At 35.6% G+C, this 16871-nt stretch overlaps 1 long non-coding RNA gene across 1 annotated transcript; it reads right to left on the bottom strand.

Moving 5' to 3' along the window:
- Nucleotides 1-14347: 14347 nt before the first annotated feature.
- Nucleotides 14348-15887, bottom strand: LOC131606973 (uncharacterized). Its single transcript, XR_009285144.1, has 6 exons — nt 15595-15887; nt 15352-15402; nt 15218-15269; nt 14951-15001; nt 14815-14865; nt 14348-14495 (listed from the first exon to the last, which is right to left on the bottom strand). It is a non-coding gene; the product is annotated as an uncharacterized LOC131606973 (long non-coding RNA).
- Nucleotides 15888-16871: the final 984 nt, after the last annotated feature.

Below are 16871 nucleotides of genomic sequence, written 5' to 3'. Positions count from 1 at the left end.
GACAGGGCTCTATACTTGATTTTTCTGTCTGTATCCGTCGAAGGATTTTTCAGATAGTTAATAATTGGACTCCTCCAATCTGTGTCTGCCAATGAATCTATATTTAGTACCTCGAATTGTTCTTTGTTGGCATAACCCAATTGTGAATCCTCCAGATCACTTGGCGAAAGTTTAGTAAACATTGCTCTTCCTCTTACTTCAATCAACTCTTCCAACTTTTCTTTTGATACTTTATATCCCGAAGCTAATTGTGCCAAGTCGTTTGCTTCCTGGTTATTCACCCTTGATACGTGTTTTAATTCCACGTATTCGAATTTCTTGAGTAGCCTATTTGCGATGATAAAATACATGATCAAATTCTCTTTGATGCACTTGTACTCCTTTGTCAATTGTTTGATGACCAATTCGGAGTCTCCTTTAATTTCGACTCTGGTTGCCCCCAATTCTAACAAAGCCTCAAGTCCAGCAATTAATGCTTCGTATTCAGCTTCATTGTTGGAGCATAATGGACCTTCGATTTTATACTTGAGCTTTGTTGGAATTCCATCAGGAGAAATTATCAACATTCCAATGCCAGTTCCCTCTCTATGCGTTGAACCATCGAAATATAACTTCCAAGGTTTCAAATCCACACAATGCTGATGATTCTCAACCACCGCATGGTCGACAATGAAGTCCGACACAATTTGACCTTTCATTGCCTTGAGAGGTTGAAATATTAATGAATATTCAGTAAGGGCCAAAGCCCATTTGCCAATTCGACTGTGTAGTATTGGCTTAGATAACATATGTTTAATAACATCACAATGAGATGAAACGTAAACATCAACTGGCTTTATATAATACTTAAGTTTGGTACAGGAGAAATACAAACAAAGGCAGAGTTTTTCTATATCAGTATATCTAGTCTCTGCATCATTGAGTACTCTACTTAAGTAATAAATGGCTCTCTCGATGCCATTCTCATCCTCCTGGGAAAGCATGCTGCCTATTGTTTTATCTGATGCTGAAATGTATAGGCGCATGTGCTTCTTCCCATTTGGGGGAGATAGAATTGGTGGACAAGTCAAGTATTGCTTTATCTGATCGAAAGCTTCTTGATGTTCAGCACGCCATTCGAATTCTCCTTGCTTAAGCCGAAGTAGTGGTGAGAAAGCTTGCGTGCGTCCACTCAAGTTAGAGATAAATCTCCTTAAGAAATTTATTTTGCCCAATAATGATTGTAATTCTTTCTTCGTGGATGGAGACTTGGTTTCCATAATGGCTTTTGTCTTGTTTTGGTTGATTTCTATCCCTTTTTTGTGGACTACGAAACCCAAGAAATCACCTGCCTGCACAAAGAAAGCACATTTAAGGGGGTTCATCTTCAAGCCATATTTCCTCATCCTTTCGAATGATTGGCTCAGATGATCGAGATGACTCATACCCGAGGTAGATTTTACCACAATGTCATCTATATACACTTGCATGAATGTTTCTATAAAGTCGTGAAATATAGAATTCATTGCTCTTTGATAAGTTGCCCCTGCGTTTTTTAAACCAAAAGGCATCACAACCCATTCGTAAGTGCCTATTGCTCCTGGGCAACGAAATGCTGTCTTGGATACATCATCTTCTGCTATAAAAATTTGATTGTATCCCGAATATCCATCCAACATGCTCAAATACTCAAAACCTGCGGCTGAGTCTACTAGCATTTCTGCTATAGGCATGGGATACTCGTCTTTCGGAGTAGCTGCATTAAGGTCACGAAAGTCTATGCATACTCTTAATGAGCCATTCTTTTTAATTACAGGTACTATATTAGCAATACACTCAACATACCTTGTAGTTTGAATAAATTTACAACGTAAGAGTCTTTCGACCTCCGCTTTAATCTTCGAGTGAATCTCTGGCGCGAATCTTCTGGGAGTTTGCTTTATTGGCTTCTTCCCTTCTTTTATTGGTAACTTCAATTCGACTAAGTCTCTTCCGAGACCAAGCATCTCATCATAATCCCAAGCAAAACAATCTCTATTGTCTTTCAACATTTTGATGACCGTTGCTTTCAATTCTGGTTCTAGTTTCGCGCTGATATATGTAATTCTCTTTTGATCATTGTCTCCAAGATTTACTTCTTCAAGTGGATCTTGGGCCAACATCTTTATGTTCGACGCCATCGGGTCTTTTTCGAATCCCAAAGGTTCTTCGTCGTATATTGCATCTAACTTTTGACTTGGTTCTTCTCTTATGATCTCTTCAACTGGAACCGTATCTTCAGGGAGTTCGAAACTCGTACGTATTTTCAATTCTGATATTCCTTCTTTGGTTAGAACTGTATCTATCTTTGTACTTGATAGTTCGGCTTCGAGAGCCGTTTTTCTTTTGTTCTCGGCCACATAGGCCGAAATCTTTTCGAAGAACGGAGACTCAGACATGATTAATGTCATCGTCCCAGCCTGTTGGCCGTACTGTCGGATAATTCTCCAATGGTGCTGTATCTGGTGGACCATCCATGATCTCTCTATCCCATTGGAATCCATTTGGGTGTAAAGTTAAATAGTACAATGCATTTTTGTTTGGGGTATACATCTCTTCAGCAGCATGACAAGGGCCTATGTTTGCCAGATTTCTATCGAAGTTGGTTTTATTCACCTGGTTGACTTCAGCCATGTAGTAACTCTGATCACCTTCGATATTCTCCACTATACCATCTTCTCTCCAAATTGTCACCCTCTGATGCATTGTTGAGGGTACAGCTGCTACCCCATGAATCCATTCCCTACCAAGCAAAAGGTTGTAGTTTGCTTTTGCTGGTATAACCATGAACATGGTTGGCCTGGTAACTGAGCCTACTGTTAAGTTGACTTGAACAACTCCCAGTGTTTGTCCTATTTTGCCTTCGTAGTTAGATAAAACCATGTTATGTGGCCTTATATCCGTATCGAACATACCAATTCTTTTCAGCATGTATTGAGGCATTCGGTTCACTGCTGCTCCTCCATCAACTAAGACTTTATTAATGCCAACATTCTCAATCTTAGCCCTGATGTAGAGTGGCTTCAAATGGTTTCGCATACCCTCATTCGGTCTTTCGAAGAAAGCATTTTGTTCCTCTACTGCACCGTTATTCAGCACATAGTAACACACAGGTTTGTGTTTTGCCATTTCTTCGATATCAGCCTCTTCACAGTCTTCTACTTCAGTTTCCTGATTAAAATCGTGAGGGAGTACGGATACCATATTGCAATTCAGATTTATGGATGACACTCCATCAGAATCAAAATCATTTGTCATTCTGTCCTCTTCTTTCCAAGAGTTTGAACGCATCTTCTCTTCTTCATCCAAGAGTTTTTCAGCTTCGAACAATCTGCGTTCTACCGGAGGTTTGTTTGACTTTGCCCCCTGGTATGGGACTTGGTTGCTACTAGAGTCTCCAGCTTCTCTTGGCCTGTATTCCTTCTGAGCCTTTTTTATTCTCTGATGCCTTCTCCACTGGGACCGAGACATAGGATTTTTTCCTTTATAATTCTCCAATCGATACGCCTCTCGATTTGATCTTTGAAATTGTTTCCTATATGCCATTGCGGTTCTTCCACCTTGGTCCCAACTTCGCCATTTGTTGGTTCTTGCATCAGCTTGCACCCACTTATCCCTGGGTGCATTTGCCGGGACTTTGAACGTCACCCTTCGAGCCCTAGGATGTGGGCTATCAGGCCTCTTTGTTGGAGTCCAAATGTCGAAACCATAAAGGTTAGGACGCAACCCCTGAGTTTCTCTACTCATATGGCAGTACACACGTTCGAATGATCGTGCGAGCCTTTCATCATAGACTGCCCCACATCTGGGGCACAGAGCAACTTCAGTGTTTCCTTTGTGGCATCTGACCAAAAATCCTACCAAGCTTTCCTCCATCTTTGGGTACAGTTGTAGTAGGGGATTTGGCTCTCTTCCTGGGTGTTCCCACCTTTCGCGTTGAACCCTTTCGAAGTTGGCTTCGACCCTTCGATTCAGCATGATCGAACACCTTGGACACATCCATTGCTTACCACCATTTTTCTCGTGGCAATTCCAGAGATATTCTTTGAGGCTTTCGGTTCTTGGAGGAACTTCGATGCCCCCATTTTTCCTCGTCAGCCATGTCTCTAGTTCGCCAAATTCAGACACTGGTCGTCTGGCGCTAACCATGTTAACCGCTGCTGGAGGAACTTCAGAGATCTGGATTTTCTGGAGTTTCATCCTGAGGTCTTCAGTGGCCTCACTGTTTTCTTCAGTTATTTCTGTCTTGGGAGATTCTTCAACAACAGTGTTGAAGACTATTTCACCTTTTAGGCTTTCAGTAGCCTGCTTTCCATTGAACATTGCTTTAGTCTCCACAACTTCGACTTCAGAAGCCTCCACCATGTTGATATCTTCTACCTCGCAGAGGCTAGCGTCAGCAATGTTTAGGGGATTGGTATCGACCCTCATATGACTCTTGGTCTTGTCAGCAAACTTCAACCTTCCATCATTGAGAGCATTTTGAATTAGATCCCTGAAAAGAAAACATTGAGAAGTTTTATGGCCTAAAAACCCATGATATTTACAAAAACCTCTTTTCTTCCGTTGTTCCAACGGAGGAGTTTTTGAATTTGGAGGTAATATCATTTGGTCATCTTTTACCAATAAATCAAATATTTCATCACACTTGGTAATGTCGAATGTATAAGTTTTCTTAGGGAACCTATCATTCTTATCGTTTTCTACTGGGTTTTTTCCATTGGCAGGATTTAGCAGTTTGCAGGCGTAAGGTGGCGCCTCTTTCAATTCAGCTAGGTCTATTTCGACTTCTTCAGGGCTATACGAGTCATTGAAAGACTCATCATCAGCGTCCTCGGCTTCGACGTACGCTACTCTCTCTTTCTTATAACTTTTATTCGCCCTAACTTTTTCTGCTTTCAGCCGTTCGACTTGTCGAACCCTATCTGCTAATTGGGCCATGTCCCTAAGGTATTGGGTATCTAGTTTCTTTCTTATTGAATAATCTAGACCACCTGCAGCCATTTCAACAAGTTCATGCTCTGGGACTGTTGTAAAACACCTTGATTTCAACAGACGGAACCTATTTAAATAATCATCAATTGTTTCTGTGAATTTTCTTTTAACACTGGCCAATTCTTTCAAACTTATCTTAGTTTGACCCATGTAGAATTGCTCATGGAAAAGTCTTTCCAAGTATGCCCATGCATCTATCGAATTTGGTGGCAAAGTAGTGAACCAAATGAAGGCATTTTTTGTCAGCGAACTAGGGAAATACTTGATCCTTAAATCCTCGTTTCCCGCTAAGTCTCCTGCTTCTGTCAAATACCTAGCAATATGTTCCACGGTTGACTCATTAGTTTCGCCTGAAAATTTTGTAAATTTGGGAACCTTAGTTCCCCTAGGCAATTCTGTCTGCATGATATAGTCTGATATAGGGGACGTATAATTTGGACGTCTAAGTCCAGTACTAAGGCCATTATTAGCCATAACCCTTTCTATCATGGCAGTTAAATTATTTTCTGTGGCCAAATTTTCTCTTCTAACTCTTTGGACAATCTCATCTGGATTTTCGTCCCTACCCACAATTCTCAATCTGGGTCGTTCTTCCTCCATTTCCTGTCGAAAGGGGACGGTCCTTTGGCTTGAATCCTCTAAGTTAATTACCGGAGTCCTTTCGAACGACTCCGTCCTTCGTGAGGGGCCTATATCCCTAGTAGCTGTTCTGGGTGGCGGGACTATATCTTGTACACGCTCCAAAATAGGCCTCTCTTCTTGATTCATGGGCTGTTTGTCTTTCCTTTTAGGTGGTGTTATTCCCATGAATTCTGCCATTCGATTCATTTGAGATGATATCTTTTGGAAAGTCTCCATGTTTTCTCTATTTGTAGTAGTAACATTTGTCATCAGTGGGCTTAAAACTGAAGTCAATTCTTTGGCCAAAACCCCTACCATATCATGGTTGCTTGCATCCATTTCTTGTCGAAATGCTGCTTGGTTATTTGTGGTAAAGTGAGGTATTTGGGTAGAAAAATTAGTGTTGTGTGCACTTCGACCCACTGAACTAACATTTGGTGAAAATGTCGCATTGTTAGTTGGGGCATATATATGTCCTGCCCCTCGTACGCCTGTTCCGTATGGGTATGGCATTCCATATGAACTGTTTGGTCTCCATTCGAAAGCAGAATTCGTGCCTTGACCAAACGAATTGTTTGCAGCATTTGTCGAGGCAAACAATACGTCCTCTGCGCTTGTGGATGAGGGTGCGGTTGTCGACACTGAAACCGGAATAGTCCCTGAAGGCCCTGTATTATTTTCAGGCAAAGCCTGGGAATTATCTGCAGGTCTCGATCCATTTGGACCCGTTGCATCTCGTGTTTCCTGAGTCGAAGTCGAATTTGCCGCTCCTGATCCTGAACCTTGTAGGGGATCTTGATTACCCCCTGCACTGGCCGTAACGACCATTTTCCTGTTGTACCTTCGTTTGGGAATCGGTTGTGCACTGTTCTTTAATTTACCGTTCCTAAGGTTCATACAAGATCTTGATATTGTCTAGACAAAAATAAAGCACTTGATTAAAACAATCTGCTTGACACTGTCCCACCGGGTGTGCCAATTTGTTTACGGTGATTTCCGGTAAACAACCGCTAGTCTTCCAAACTATAATAAATATGATTTGGTTACTTGCAGGATCGACTAGATTGATCCTAGGACACATAGTCAAGAAGATTGTTATCAATGTTTATTCGAACCATATTCATTATTTGTCTTCTTCAATAAGCGTTGTTCGATTAAAGAACAAATAGTCTTGACAATCACTTTGTTATATATAAATGTGACTTCAATGGAAAGATAAGTAACATAACATAGAAAATTAAAAAGACTATTGAAAAGTAAAGAATCTTAAACTGCAGAAATGTAAAAGACTTTGAAAGTAAATAGCATGAAAGTAATTCGAAAGTAAGTGACGTTAAAGTAAAGATACAGAAATGTAAATGGCAGGAAGTAAACGAAATGCAGTAATTCTGGAAGATAAAAACAAAAGATAATACACATGTATTAAAATGGTGGTGTCATACGTACATTTTCTCAGCGAACTCTTTCTCTTAACGCTTGATACTTGAGTAAATATGTGAGTGATTTGTACAAAATGAACACACGGAATCCTAACATTAAGACTCCTATTTATACTAGTTTCGACCTTAACGGTCCTATACTAATCTGCTGCCACGTTTCTCATAAAAACTCCTAGCGATGCCATCTGTTACTTGGACAGTTACGAAACCGTCTTCGAATTTCAAATCTTCCCGCCTGAGTCCGTCTTCGACGCGTGGCAGTGTATTAAACAAACACTACTAAAAAACACGCTAAGTAGTAATACTTGAATATATTTACAAATTCGTCTAAGTCCCCGAAGACACATACTTTTCGCTAGCTTTCAGTATTCATTATCTTCATAGTGAACTTAGAAATCTTTACTCTCGAAGCATGACCATCAGTAGTCATTTTTATTTTTAAGGGATGGCCATCAGTAACCATCTTTCCTTCGATTTTCTACTCCTTCGAAGGATAAACAATATGAAACGAAATCTTCAGCTAACACTTCCACAAACCCACCTATAAATAACAATGCTCAATCCTCAAACCTTAATCAAAGTTATCAATCTGATGTGCTCGACTGTTTCTACATACATCCCAACGATAATCATGGGATTGTCATTATTTCACCAGCTTTGAAGAACACAAACTTCCATTTGTGGTCTCGCTCTATAAAAGTTAATCTTCGATCCAAAAACAAATTAGGGATCATATATGGAACTCTAATTCGACATGAATCTTCCAACCCCGCATCCATCATCTAGAATCGTTGTAATACCATGGTTATGGATTACAAGCTCGGTCGACGCTGAGATATATGAAGGTGTCTTTCGGATGAACACGACTAAAGAAATCTGGGGTGAACTTCAAGATCGTTACCATCAAAACGACTTTGTTTGAGTCTCCAGTCTTCGAGAAAAAATGTATGCTCTAAAGCAAAGCGGTCATAATATCAATATTTTACAACACTCAAGAAGCTGACATGAAATGGAGAATTTTCGTTCTATTCTGACATGTACATGCAACCCTTCATGCGCTTGTTAACTCATCCCCACTATTAAGAACTATAAAGAAAGAGACTATGTTATCCATTTTTGAAAGGTTTAAATGAGAAATAAGCTCCTGTTTGAGCCCAGATTATGCTACTGAAATTGTTAACACACATCAACAAAGTTTTTAAATTATTCATTCAGCAAGAAATGCAATAAATAATACTGGTGGAGGAAGAGAAGATCATCTCTCAAATAAGAAAATCCTACATGCGAAGGCGTCTAAACGATAGTTGTCCCAGAACCTACTAAATTAATAAAGTTATAGGTATCAAGATTTACACCTATTACAACAAACCAGGTCACACCATAGAGGCGTGTTTCAAGAAACACAACCTTCCTCCCTTCCTGAAGAAGCCCAACATAACTCAAATATCCACTGATGACAACTCTGGAGAAATTACTACCACAAATCAATATAAAGATGCTACCAACAACACTGAGCATACATGGTTCACTTCAAACCAACAAAAAGGCCTTACTAGATATCCTTGAACTAAGCTCAACTGATCATACTTCTAACATCCACCATCTCAATTCTTCCTTTAGCTTACCCTCAGGTAACTTTCATTTTTTAAACATTTTAGATTATTCTTATAATGTTATCTGGATTTTAAATACCGGGGCCATAGATCATGCGTGCAATTTCAAAAATTTGCTCACCCACATTACTGAATCAAACTTATTTAGGCCTCTCGATGGAGCCATCATCAATACCAATTTTCTAGAACCATTCATTTTAATGATAATTTTTACGTAAATGTTATCTTATACATTCCAAATTTTTACACAAACCTAATCTTTATTCTTAAAATCACTAATTATCTTTATTGCAATTTAATCTTCACATCCTTTAACTCTATCATACACATGAATTGCACCCTGATGAAGATTGGTGCAACTAAGTGTTAGCTGGAGATTTCGACATGATATTTATGTTCTTTGAAGTCATATACTTCGAAGAGAGAATGGCTTTTAATGGCTAATTTTAGAGTTACTATATGTCAGAAGTATTTTCTAGGTCGAAATAAGATATAAATGGATTCTCTTTGAAGTATAAAAGACTTAGGATATTCTGACATATTATCCACAAAGATGCGTTACTTCGCGTCGTGGATTTTCGAGCGGGAAGATTTGAATTTCAAAGTGTTTTGTTTGAATTAGGAAGGACGCGTGGAACTTCAGAAATTCAAAGCACATGCAAACGAGCAACGTGGCATCTCATTAGAGTAAGACCGTTAGGTTCGAATTAGTATAAATAAGGGTCTTAGTGGTAGGATCCATGGGTGTTCATTTTGTACAAATTACTCACAAATCACTCAAGTACCAAGCGTAAGAGAAAGAGTTTTCCCTGAGAAATGTACGTGTAACACCATTATATTTTCAATATTTATCCTTTGTTTTATAAACACAAGTCATTTAAATACCTTTACATTTCCCTTCGAATCATTTACGTTTACAGTGTGGTCATTTCGAATTACTTTCTACAATTTCTTTTGTTGCATTGTATTTATATTGTTTTTACATCAAGTCATAGATTAAGATATTCCTCTTAGAAATAAAACTCGTAAGTATGAATTCAACTATCATAATAGACACATTTTCGACACATGTCCTAGGATCAATATAGTCGATCCTGTGAGTAACCAAAGTATACTTAATAATTTGGAAGACTAGCGGTTGTTTACCAGAAATCACTGTAAACACTAAGCTACATCAAAGATTGTAAATCATTACTTTACCTACCATTCCCAATACATGTTTTCATTTATGTAGCTCCCCTTCTAACAAACTTATGATCGATTCATGTACCTTATGGAATAATATATTAGGTCATGCCTTTAATAAAACTATGATTCATATCAATAAAGGATTTCCTTTATATGATCTATCTAAAAATATCAACCCCTGTGATACTTGTGTTTATGTTAAACATGAAAAGTACTATTTCAAGAAGAAAAACTACTCCCTCTCATTGTTTTGATCTTATTCACATGGATATTTGGGGTTCTTTTTCCACCCTATCCATGATTGGGCACAAATATTTTCTGGCTGTTATAGATTATTATAATCATTATTGTTGGGTTTTTCTTAGGAAATTAAAATTCGAAACATCTAACATGATCAAATTTTCATCTTCTTTATCCAAATCCAATTTAAACTTACTGTCAAAACCATTAGGTTGAAAGGAAGTACCAACACTTTTTAGCTACCTTTTTAATCTAAAATCCCCAAAAGTAATTGGTCTCCTGCCTTGTCTTATGTTGTTTACTTTTTTTTAACTTTTTACCTTCTAGATTATTGAATTATAAATGCCCTTTTACTTTACTTTATCATGATATATCTGATTACTCTAGTGTACAAAATTTTGGCTGTTTAGTATTTACTTATAGTTTCAAATGAAACAGAACTAAACCAGACTCTTGGTCTCGTAAATGCATTTACTTAGGCATAAATAATGGTGCCAAATGTCACATTTTATATGAACTTCAGAGTAGAAACCTATTCATATATAAGGATACTATCTTCTTTGAGCATACTTTCCCTTTTATAAATAACCAACCTTACTCTAAAACGAACATTCAACCTATACATCACCATGTCACTGATTTTTCTTTTGGCGACATACCTACCACGCATATCCAACCACCCATCAATATGCCCACCCCCATTTCATACTTTGTGTTCCTATTTATACCACCCCTAATGGCAATAATAATCAAACAAGTTCCCCCAATCCACCACTCAATCCCAACATCTTAAGAAAATAAGAAAGGATAACCAAATCTCCCACCTACCTCTAAGACTATCATTACACACTAATACAAGGTACTTCTTCCACCAATCCTCTTAATAAGTTAGGTACTATCACTTATCATTTATCTCATTTCATTTCTTATGCAAATTTATCTCAAAAACATAGAATTTTTAACTTTAAACTTTTAGCTATCAAAGAACCTACCTCTTACTCCTATACTATTAATGATTCTGTTTTACAACAAGTCAATCAACAAGAACTTAAATTAAAGGGAACTAAAGTTATGAAAGCTCGTCTGATCTTGCGGTTAGTGTTTTTATTATGTTTTAATATTAATTCAATATAAATGAAGCAAGAGTAAGTCTTGCAGTCCTAAGGCGATGCACACACATTAAAACTCTTCATCTCTTTATTTAAAACTTCTTAAAAACAAATCCAGGTAAGTACTTAATCAATTAAAAAACTTTCTAATCAATATAAAAAGCAAAAGTCAAGTGTATAATCAATTAGGGGCTTCATCTAATCTATTAGAGCAAAAGTAACTCTTAATAATTGACTAGGTAACCTTGTTAATTGATTAAGTGATGACATATATTAGGGTTTCCTTTTCTAGCTTAACCTAATCGATAAGGTCGATGTTCTGATCAATTAGGAAGCGGTTAGGCCCGTCGATTGTTACCTTTTTAGCCAAATTTTTACCTATATAAAGGAGTGATTTCCTCACTTCTATACTCATCGAATTTCTAAATTAGCAACTCTCATATCTCACACATTCTCATTCTTTCATAAGTTTTCTCTTTAGTCATTAACTTAGTGCCGAGAGAGTGAAAAGTTTCATCTAAGAGTTTGTGGTGTTCTACTCTTAGGCTGAATTTGTTTATTCAAGAACTTAGTTCTTTTGTGATCTCGTAATAAATTTGAAGGTTGTAAGCTAAACATGTAAAAAGCATGGTGGAAGGTTTTTGGGTGAAACCTATGTAAAACCTCAAGTTGTTGTTGTAAGGTTATTAGGTTAAACATGTGTAAAAGCTCAAAGTCATTTTTATAGGAAATATAAAGAGGAAATTCTTGGGGACTGGAGTAGGATGCATGGTTTAAGGCCGAATAAGAATAATCTTTGTTGTGATTTTTCTTACCCTATCTCTTTATATTTATGTCATTTATTTTTATTGTTGTCATTTATCTCTTCCGCTGCTTAACATCTGCTTATATCTTCTTCTTAATATAAATACTTTTTAAAATCAATTGTTTTTTAAATTTGAATATGACAATTCACCCCGTCTTGTGTTTGTAATGGCTTGTTCAACAGTTACCACAATGATGATGGTGATGCCTCCTTGTCAATTCTCGGGCTCTTGAAGATTTTGATCTAGAATCGACGGAAGCATCCCTTGGTCTATCATTAGAGTTGTTGCGTTGCAACACGTCTAGTTAAGTTACAATCTAAGTTAGAATTTTCTGTTAGTTCTCTTTAACCCGGAAGCCCCGTGTTTTGTTGTTATAATAGTTTGAAGAGATTTTACATAAGTTTTTAAGCATCTGTTGCTTCGAACGATGCTTGAAGTTTCTGGAGGTTGTGCAATAATGATGGAACCAAAGGTTTAGGAGGAGGAAGTTAATATTGGTATGAAGGAATTAAAAATTACTCTTGAATAATCGTTTGAGAAGTTACGATCTGATGCAGGGCCGCAATCGATTGAGGAATTTAAATTAAATGTTGTGGATCTTGATGTTGAGGTTATTTGGTCGCGAGAGTGAGAACTGGTGATACATTATCATGAAGGGTATGAATCATTGATCAAATATCAAGAAATACATTGAAGTGACGAGTTTCTTTATAACTGAACATCGGAAAAGATAGCACAAAACAATTACTTTTGCGAAATGGTTATGGTTGTCAAATGGTAGTAAAAAATGGTTTGTAGAGCCGTAACAATGAATATCAAATATAATCAGTGAAGAATTCACAAGAATCAAAAGTCAATTCCCACATAATGCACAAATATTTTTGACTAAAACTTAAAATATAAGAGAAGTTGAAGATGACCAATGTGAAATGGATTTAGGTACGGAGGTTGAGGTCTCTGATAATCAGAGAAGGGGATACCTGAAAGGTTAGTACTCCAACCCTCAAGTCAATTTTTAAGGAAGATTGAATTGTTGCCCGTGTGAGAAAGTGAATACCTGAGTGTGACTTAGAATCACGCTTATATAAGGTCACAGTTAGAACCTCCGTGCTTGATCCAATTTGGATCACGAAGGATGAGTGCATATCAGCGGTTGATACGAGGACATAAATTGTGTTTTTATGCGACGCTCTAGAGTGAATGTCCATTTGCATATTAGTTTAGTGGAATATTTTGCTTAATTTGAGTTTCTATATTAAACCCATTGTATTGAGTCTTTGTCCCACCCGAAACAAAACACCCTAATTATTTGAGTTATTTTTTAGTTGTATGATATTATTGAAATGTTTATTTACCTTTCAATATAGAAGATCATTTATAAATTTTAACTTTTTTTTTAAAGAGTATATCACTTATTATTATCATCAATGAATTTAATTAAAATGCATGGATAGTAAAAAGAAGTTTTACACTCTTAATTAATTATAATTGTTAAATTTTTATAAATATTTAATTTTTTTTAAATACATATAAAATATCATTCGTGAATAGTTATGATTTCTGATTATTCACATTAATTTATACTATAATTTTTTAATATACATAAAATACATCATATAATTTTATAAATAAATATATATGGAGTTTTAGAAAATACTAGTAATTACTAGTAGGGGTGGACATCGGTTCGGGCCGGTTCGGGTTCGGGCCCAAAACCCCAATCCGGCCCAACCCTCGGGTGGCATCTACTGGCCCAATTCCGACCAGATTTATTATCGGTTTTTTCGGGTTCGGTTTGAAACGGGTTCGGGTAGCTGGACCGGTTTTTTTCGGATAACATTTGCAATAGGGCCAGTATAATATTCAAGCCCAATTAATAAATTCATTAGGTTTGTTTTCTACTTTTTTTTTTAATTCTTATTACAAGCTAGTAAATGGGCCACTCAAAATTCAAGCCCAATTTCATTTCAATATGATTTTATTTTAATTTTAAAAATGATGAAATTTACTAAATTTTTATAAAAAAAATTAACGATTATTTGGATAAAAAATACTAATTATTTCCAACAACATACTGGATACATTTTATATTAATATTACAAATTCTTCGCCAACTTAATATAAAATGGAAGATCAAAAGTTAGCACTAAATCATCACAATTAAATTTTAAATAAATATCAATAAATTACTTTAACTAAATATATACCTAAATCAACCAAATTATAATAACATAAATATCAATAAATGACTTTAATCATTTGATCCATTTTTTCAATAAAAATATTCACCAAACAAATTCCCCATCAGATCAGATAAATAAAAAATTATAACACAATAAATTCAATAAAATTCAGTCCATATTAAGTTCTTAAAAAATTAAAAAATCACATAAACACACATAAACACAAATACTGAAATCTTCTCACTACTAAGTCCAACTCATGTATGCTTGTTCATATGTTTTCCTGTACAAAAAAAGTAAGTTGAATTAGGGATAGAACCTCAAAACAGAATTTACATTCATAAAAGTTAGAAGCACATAAGCCACTGCCACAAGTTTTTGCTTTAACTTTACCAAAAAATGGAGGCCATAATTTACTGCAGTATTGTTGTGGTCAGTGGTGGAATATCTACTAGAATGATTAGTAATCATAATTCAAACACAACAATATACACCAAACTTACTATTATCTTTCAATCTGTAAGATCAAAACAACATTTTTTTAACACAAAACCACTATAGTTCATCAGATCTATAAATTACATATTAAGTTTAACACAAACCTTCAATTCTTTGGTCCTTCATCTGTAAAAAAACTCCAATTATCTTTCAAGCTGTAAATATCAAAACAACATTTTTTTTAACACAAAACCATTATAGTATCAGATCTATACATTACATATTAAGTTTAACACAAACCTTCAATTCTTTGGTCCTTCATCTGTAAAAAAACTCCAATTATCTTTCAAGCTGTAAATATCAAAACAACATTTTTTTAACACAAAACCATTATAGTATCAGATCTATACATTACATATTAAGTTTAACACAAACCTACAACTCTTTGGTCCTTCATCTGTAAAAAACTTCTATTATCTTTCAAGATGTAAGATCACAACAACATTTTTTAACACAAAACCATTATAGTATCAGATCCATACATTAGATATTAAGTTTAACACAAACCTGCAACTCTTTGATCCTTCATCTGTAAAAAAAACTTCTATTATCTTTCAAGCTGTAAGATCAAAACAACATTTTTTAACACAAAACCATTATAGTATCAGATCCATACATTAGATATTAAGTTTAACACAAACCTGCAACTCTTTGGTCCTTCATCTGTAAAACAACTTCTATTATCTTTGAAGCTGTAAGATCAAAAACCATTATAGATCATCAGATCCATATATTACATATTAAGTTTAACACAAAGCTTCAAATTAAGCAAACTTTAAAACCCTAATTTTAGACAAATCCTAATTATAGATCTTATTAACAGATACACAAACCTTAAATTTAAACAAAAAAAAGGGTAGAAATCACATAAACCAACTACTAACCCTTTGATTACTAAGATAAAATTATATAAATCTTCTATAATGTATCCTTGAATCCATCCAACTCCTTGAAAAAATATGATAAAGATGAACCTGTAAAATACCAAATAAACATTTGTTAGTTAAAATGATAACAATATTAAGTTTCAAAAATTACATATGAAAAAAGCTTTGTGCTTAAGAGAGAAATCCGAAAGCAAAGAGAGATAGGAGAAGGCATAAGCGTTTGTGACTAAGAAAAAAACAGGGAGAGAGACAAGAGATAGGAGGACGAGAAGAGGAATTGACGGCTAGGGTTTCCTTGTGTTAGGTTAATGAGGTATTTATTGGGCTTAAGAAAATAAAAATAACAGTAAACACCGGTCGGGTTCGGTTTTTTTTGGATTGGATTAGACCAACCGAACCGAACCGTTGTTATCCACTTAAAACCGGATGACCAACCCGTTTGACCCGCGGACCCGAACTTGACCCGACCGAAAGCCTTCGGATAGTATGGGCCGGTCGGTTACCATCGGTTGGTGTTATTTTGTCCACCCCTAATTACTAGTACCAAACACTCCATGAAATCTATCTATCCTGAAGGCGTGGATAAACTCACATGATAATTTCAGAGTTTGTCGGTCAGGTCACCAAATGAAACATTTTAATGTAGTATCAAGGTTGCCGCAGTGACTAAAATTTGTCAGAACCGCATGTACAAAACAAATTCGATCATGTGTTTAAGTTCTTAAATTGTTATTTTCTTAAATTTAAAATGAGAAATTGCGAGGGTCATTATTGACCAGTTTTTATATTAGTATCGAATCCTTAGTCTAATCTAATTGAAGCCGTGTCTATCGAACATTAGTTAGATTTATCATATGGTATATACCAAATAATTTTGTTTCAATTTATTTTTAGAAAAACTTATAAATAAGAGAAGTTCCAACTCGCAACATTTTACTTATTTATTTTAAACTAGCGGGATATCCGTGCATTCGCACGGGTACTGGTATGGTACGCACATTTGTTTTCAATATATAATAAAAATGAAATGAAAGAAAAATTAAATTGTTAAATCAAAAAAATTTATTTATTGTTTATTTATTTAGAAGATGAAATGTAAATGATATCAATACTTGGATCAGTTGTTTCATTTTTTCCATTTTATATAATTTCTATGATATAAGAAAATAAACAGTAAAATTTTATTGACTCACTACATGTTTAGATAAGTGGTTTCATTTTTCCCGTAGTAAAGTTGGATTAGTAAGTTATTCCTTTTTATTGAGGTGACATAA

This window comes from Vicia villosa, linkage group LG5 (assembly GCF_029867415.1).
Source record: "Vicia villosa cultivar HV-30 ecotype Madison, WI linkage group LG5, Vvil1.0, whole genome shotgun sequence".
NCBI classification, from domain to species: Eukaryota; Viridiplantae; Streptophyta; class Magnoliopsida; order Fabales; family Fabaceae; genus Vicia; species Vicia villosa.
This window is presented reverse-complemented; position numbering and strand designations above follow the sequence as displayed.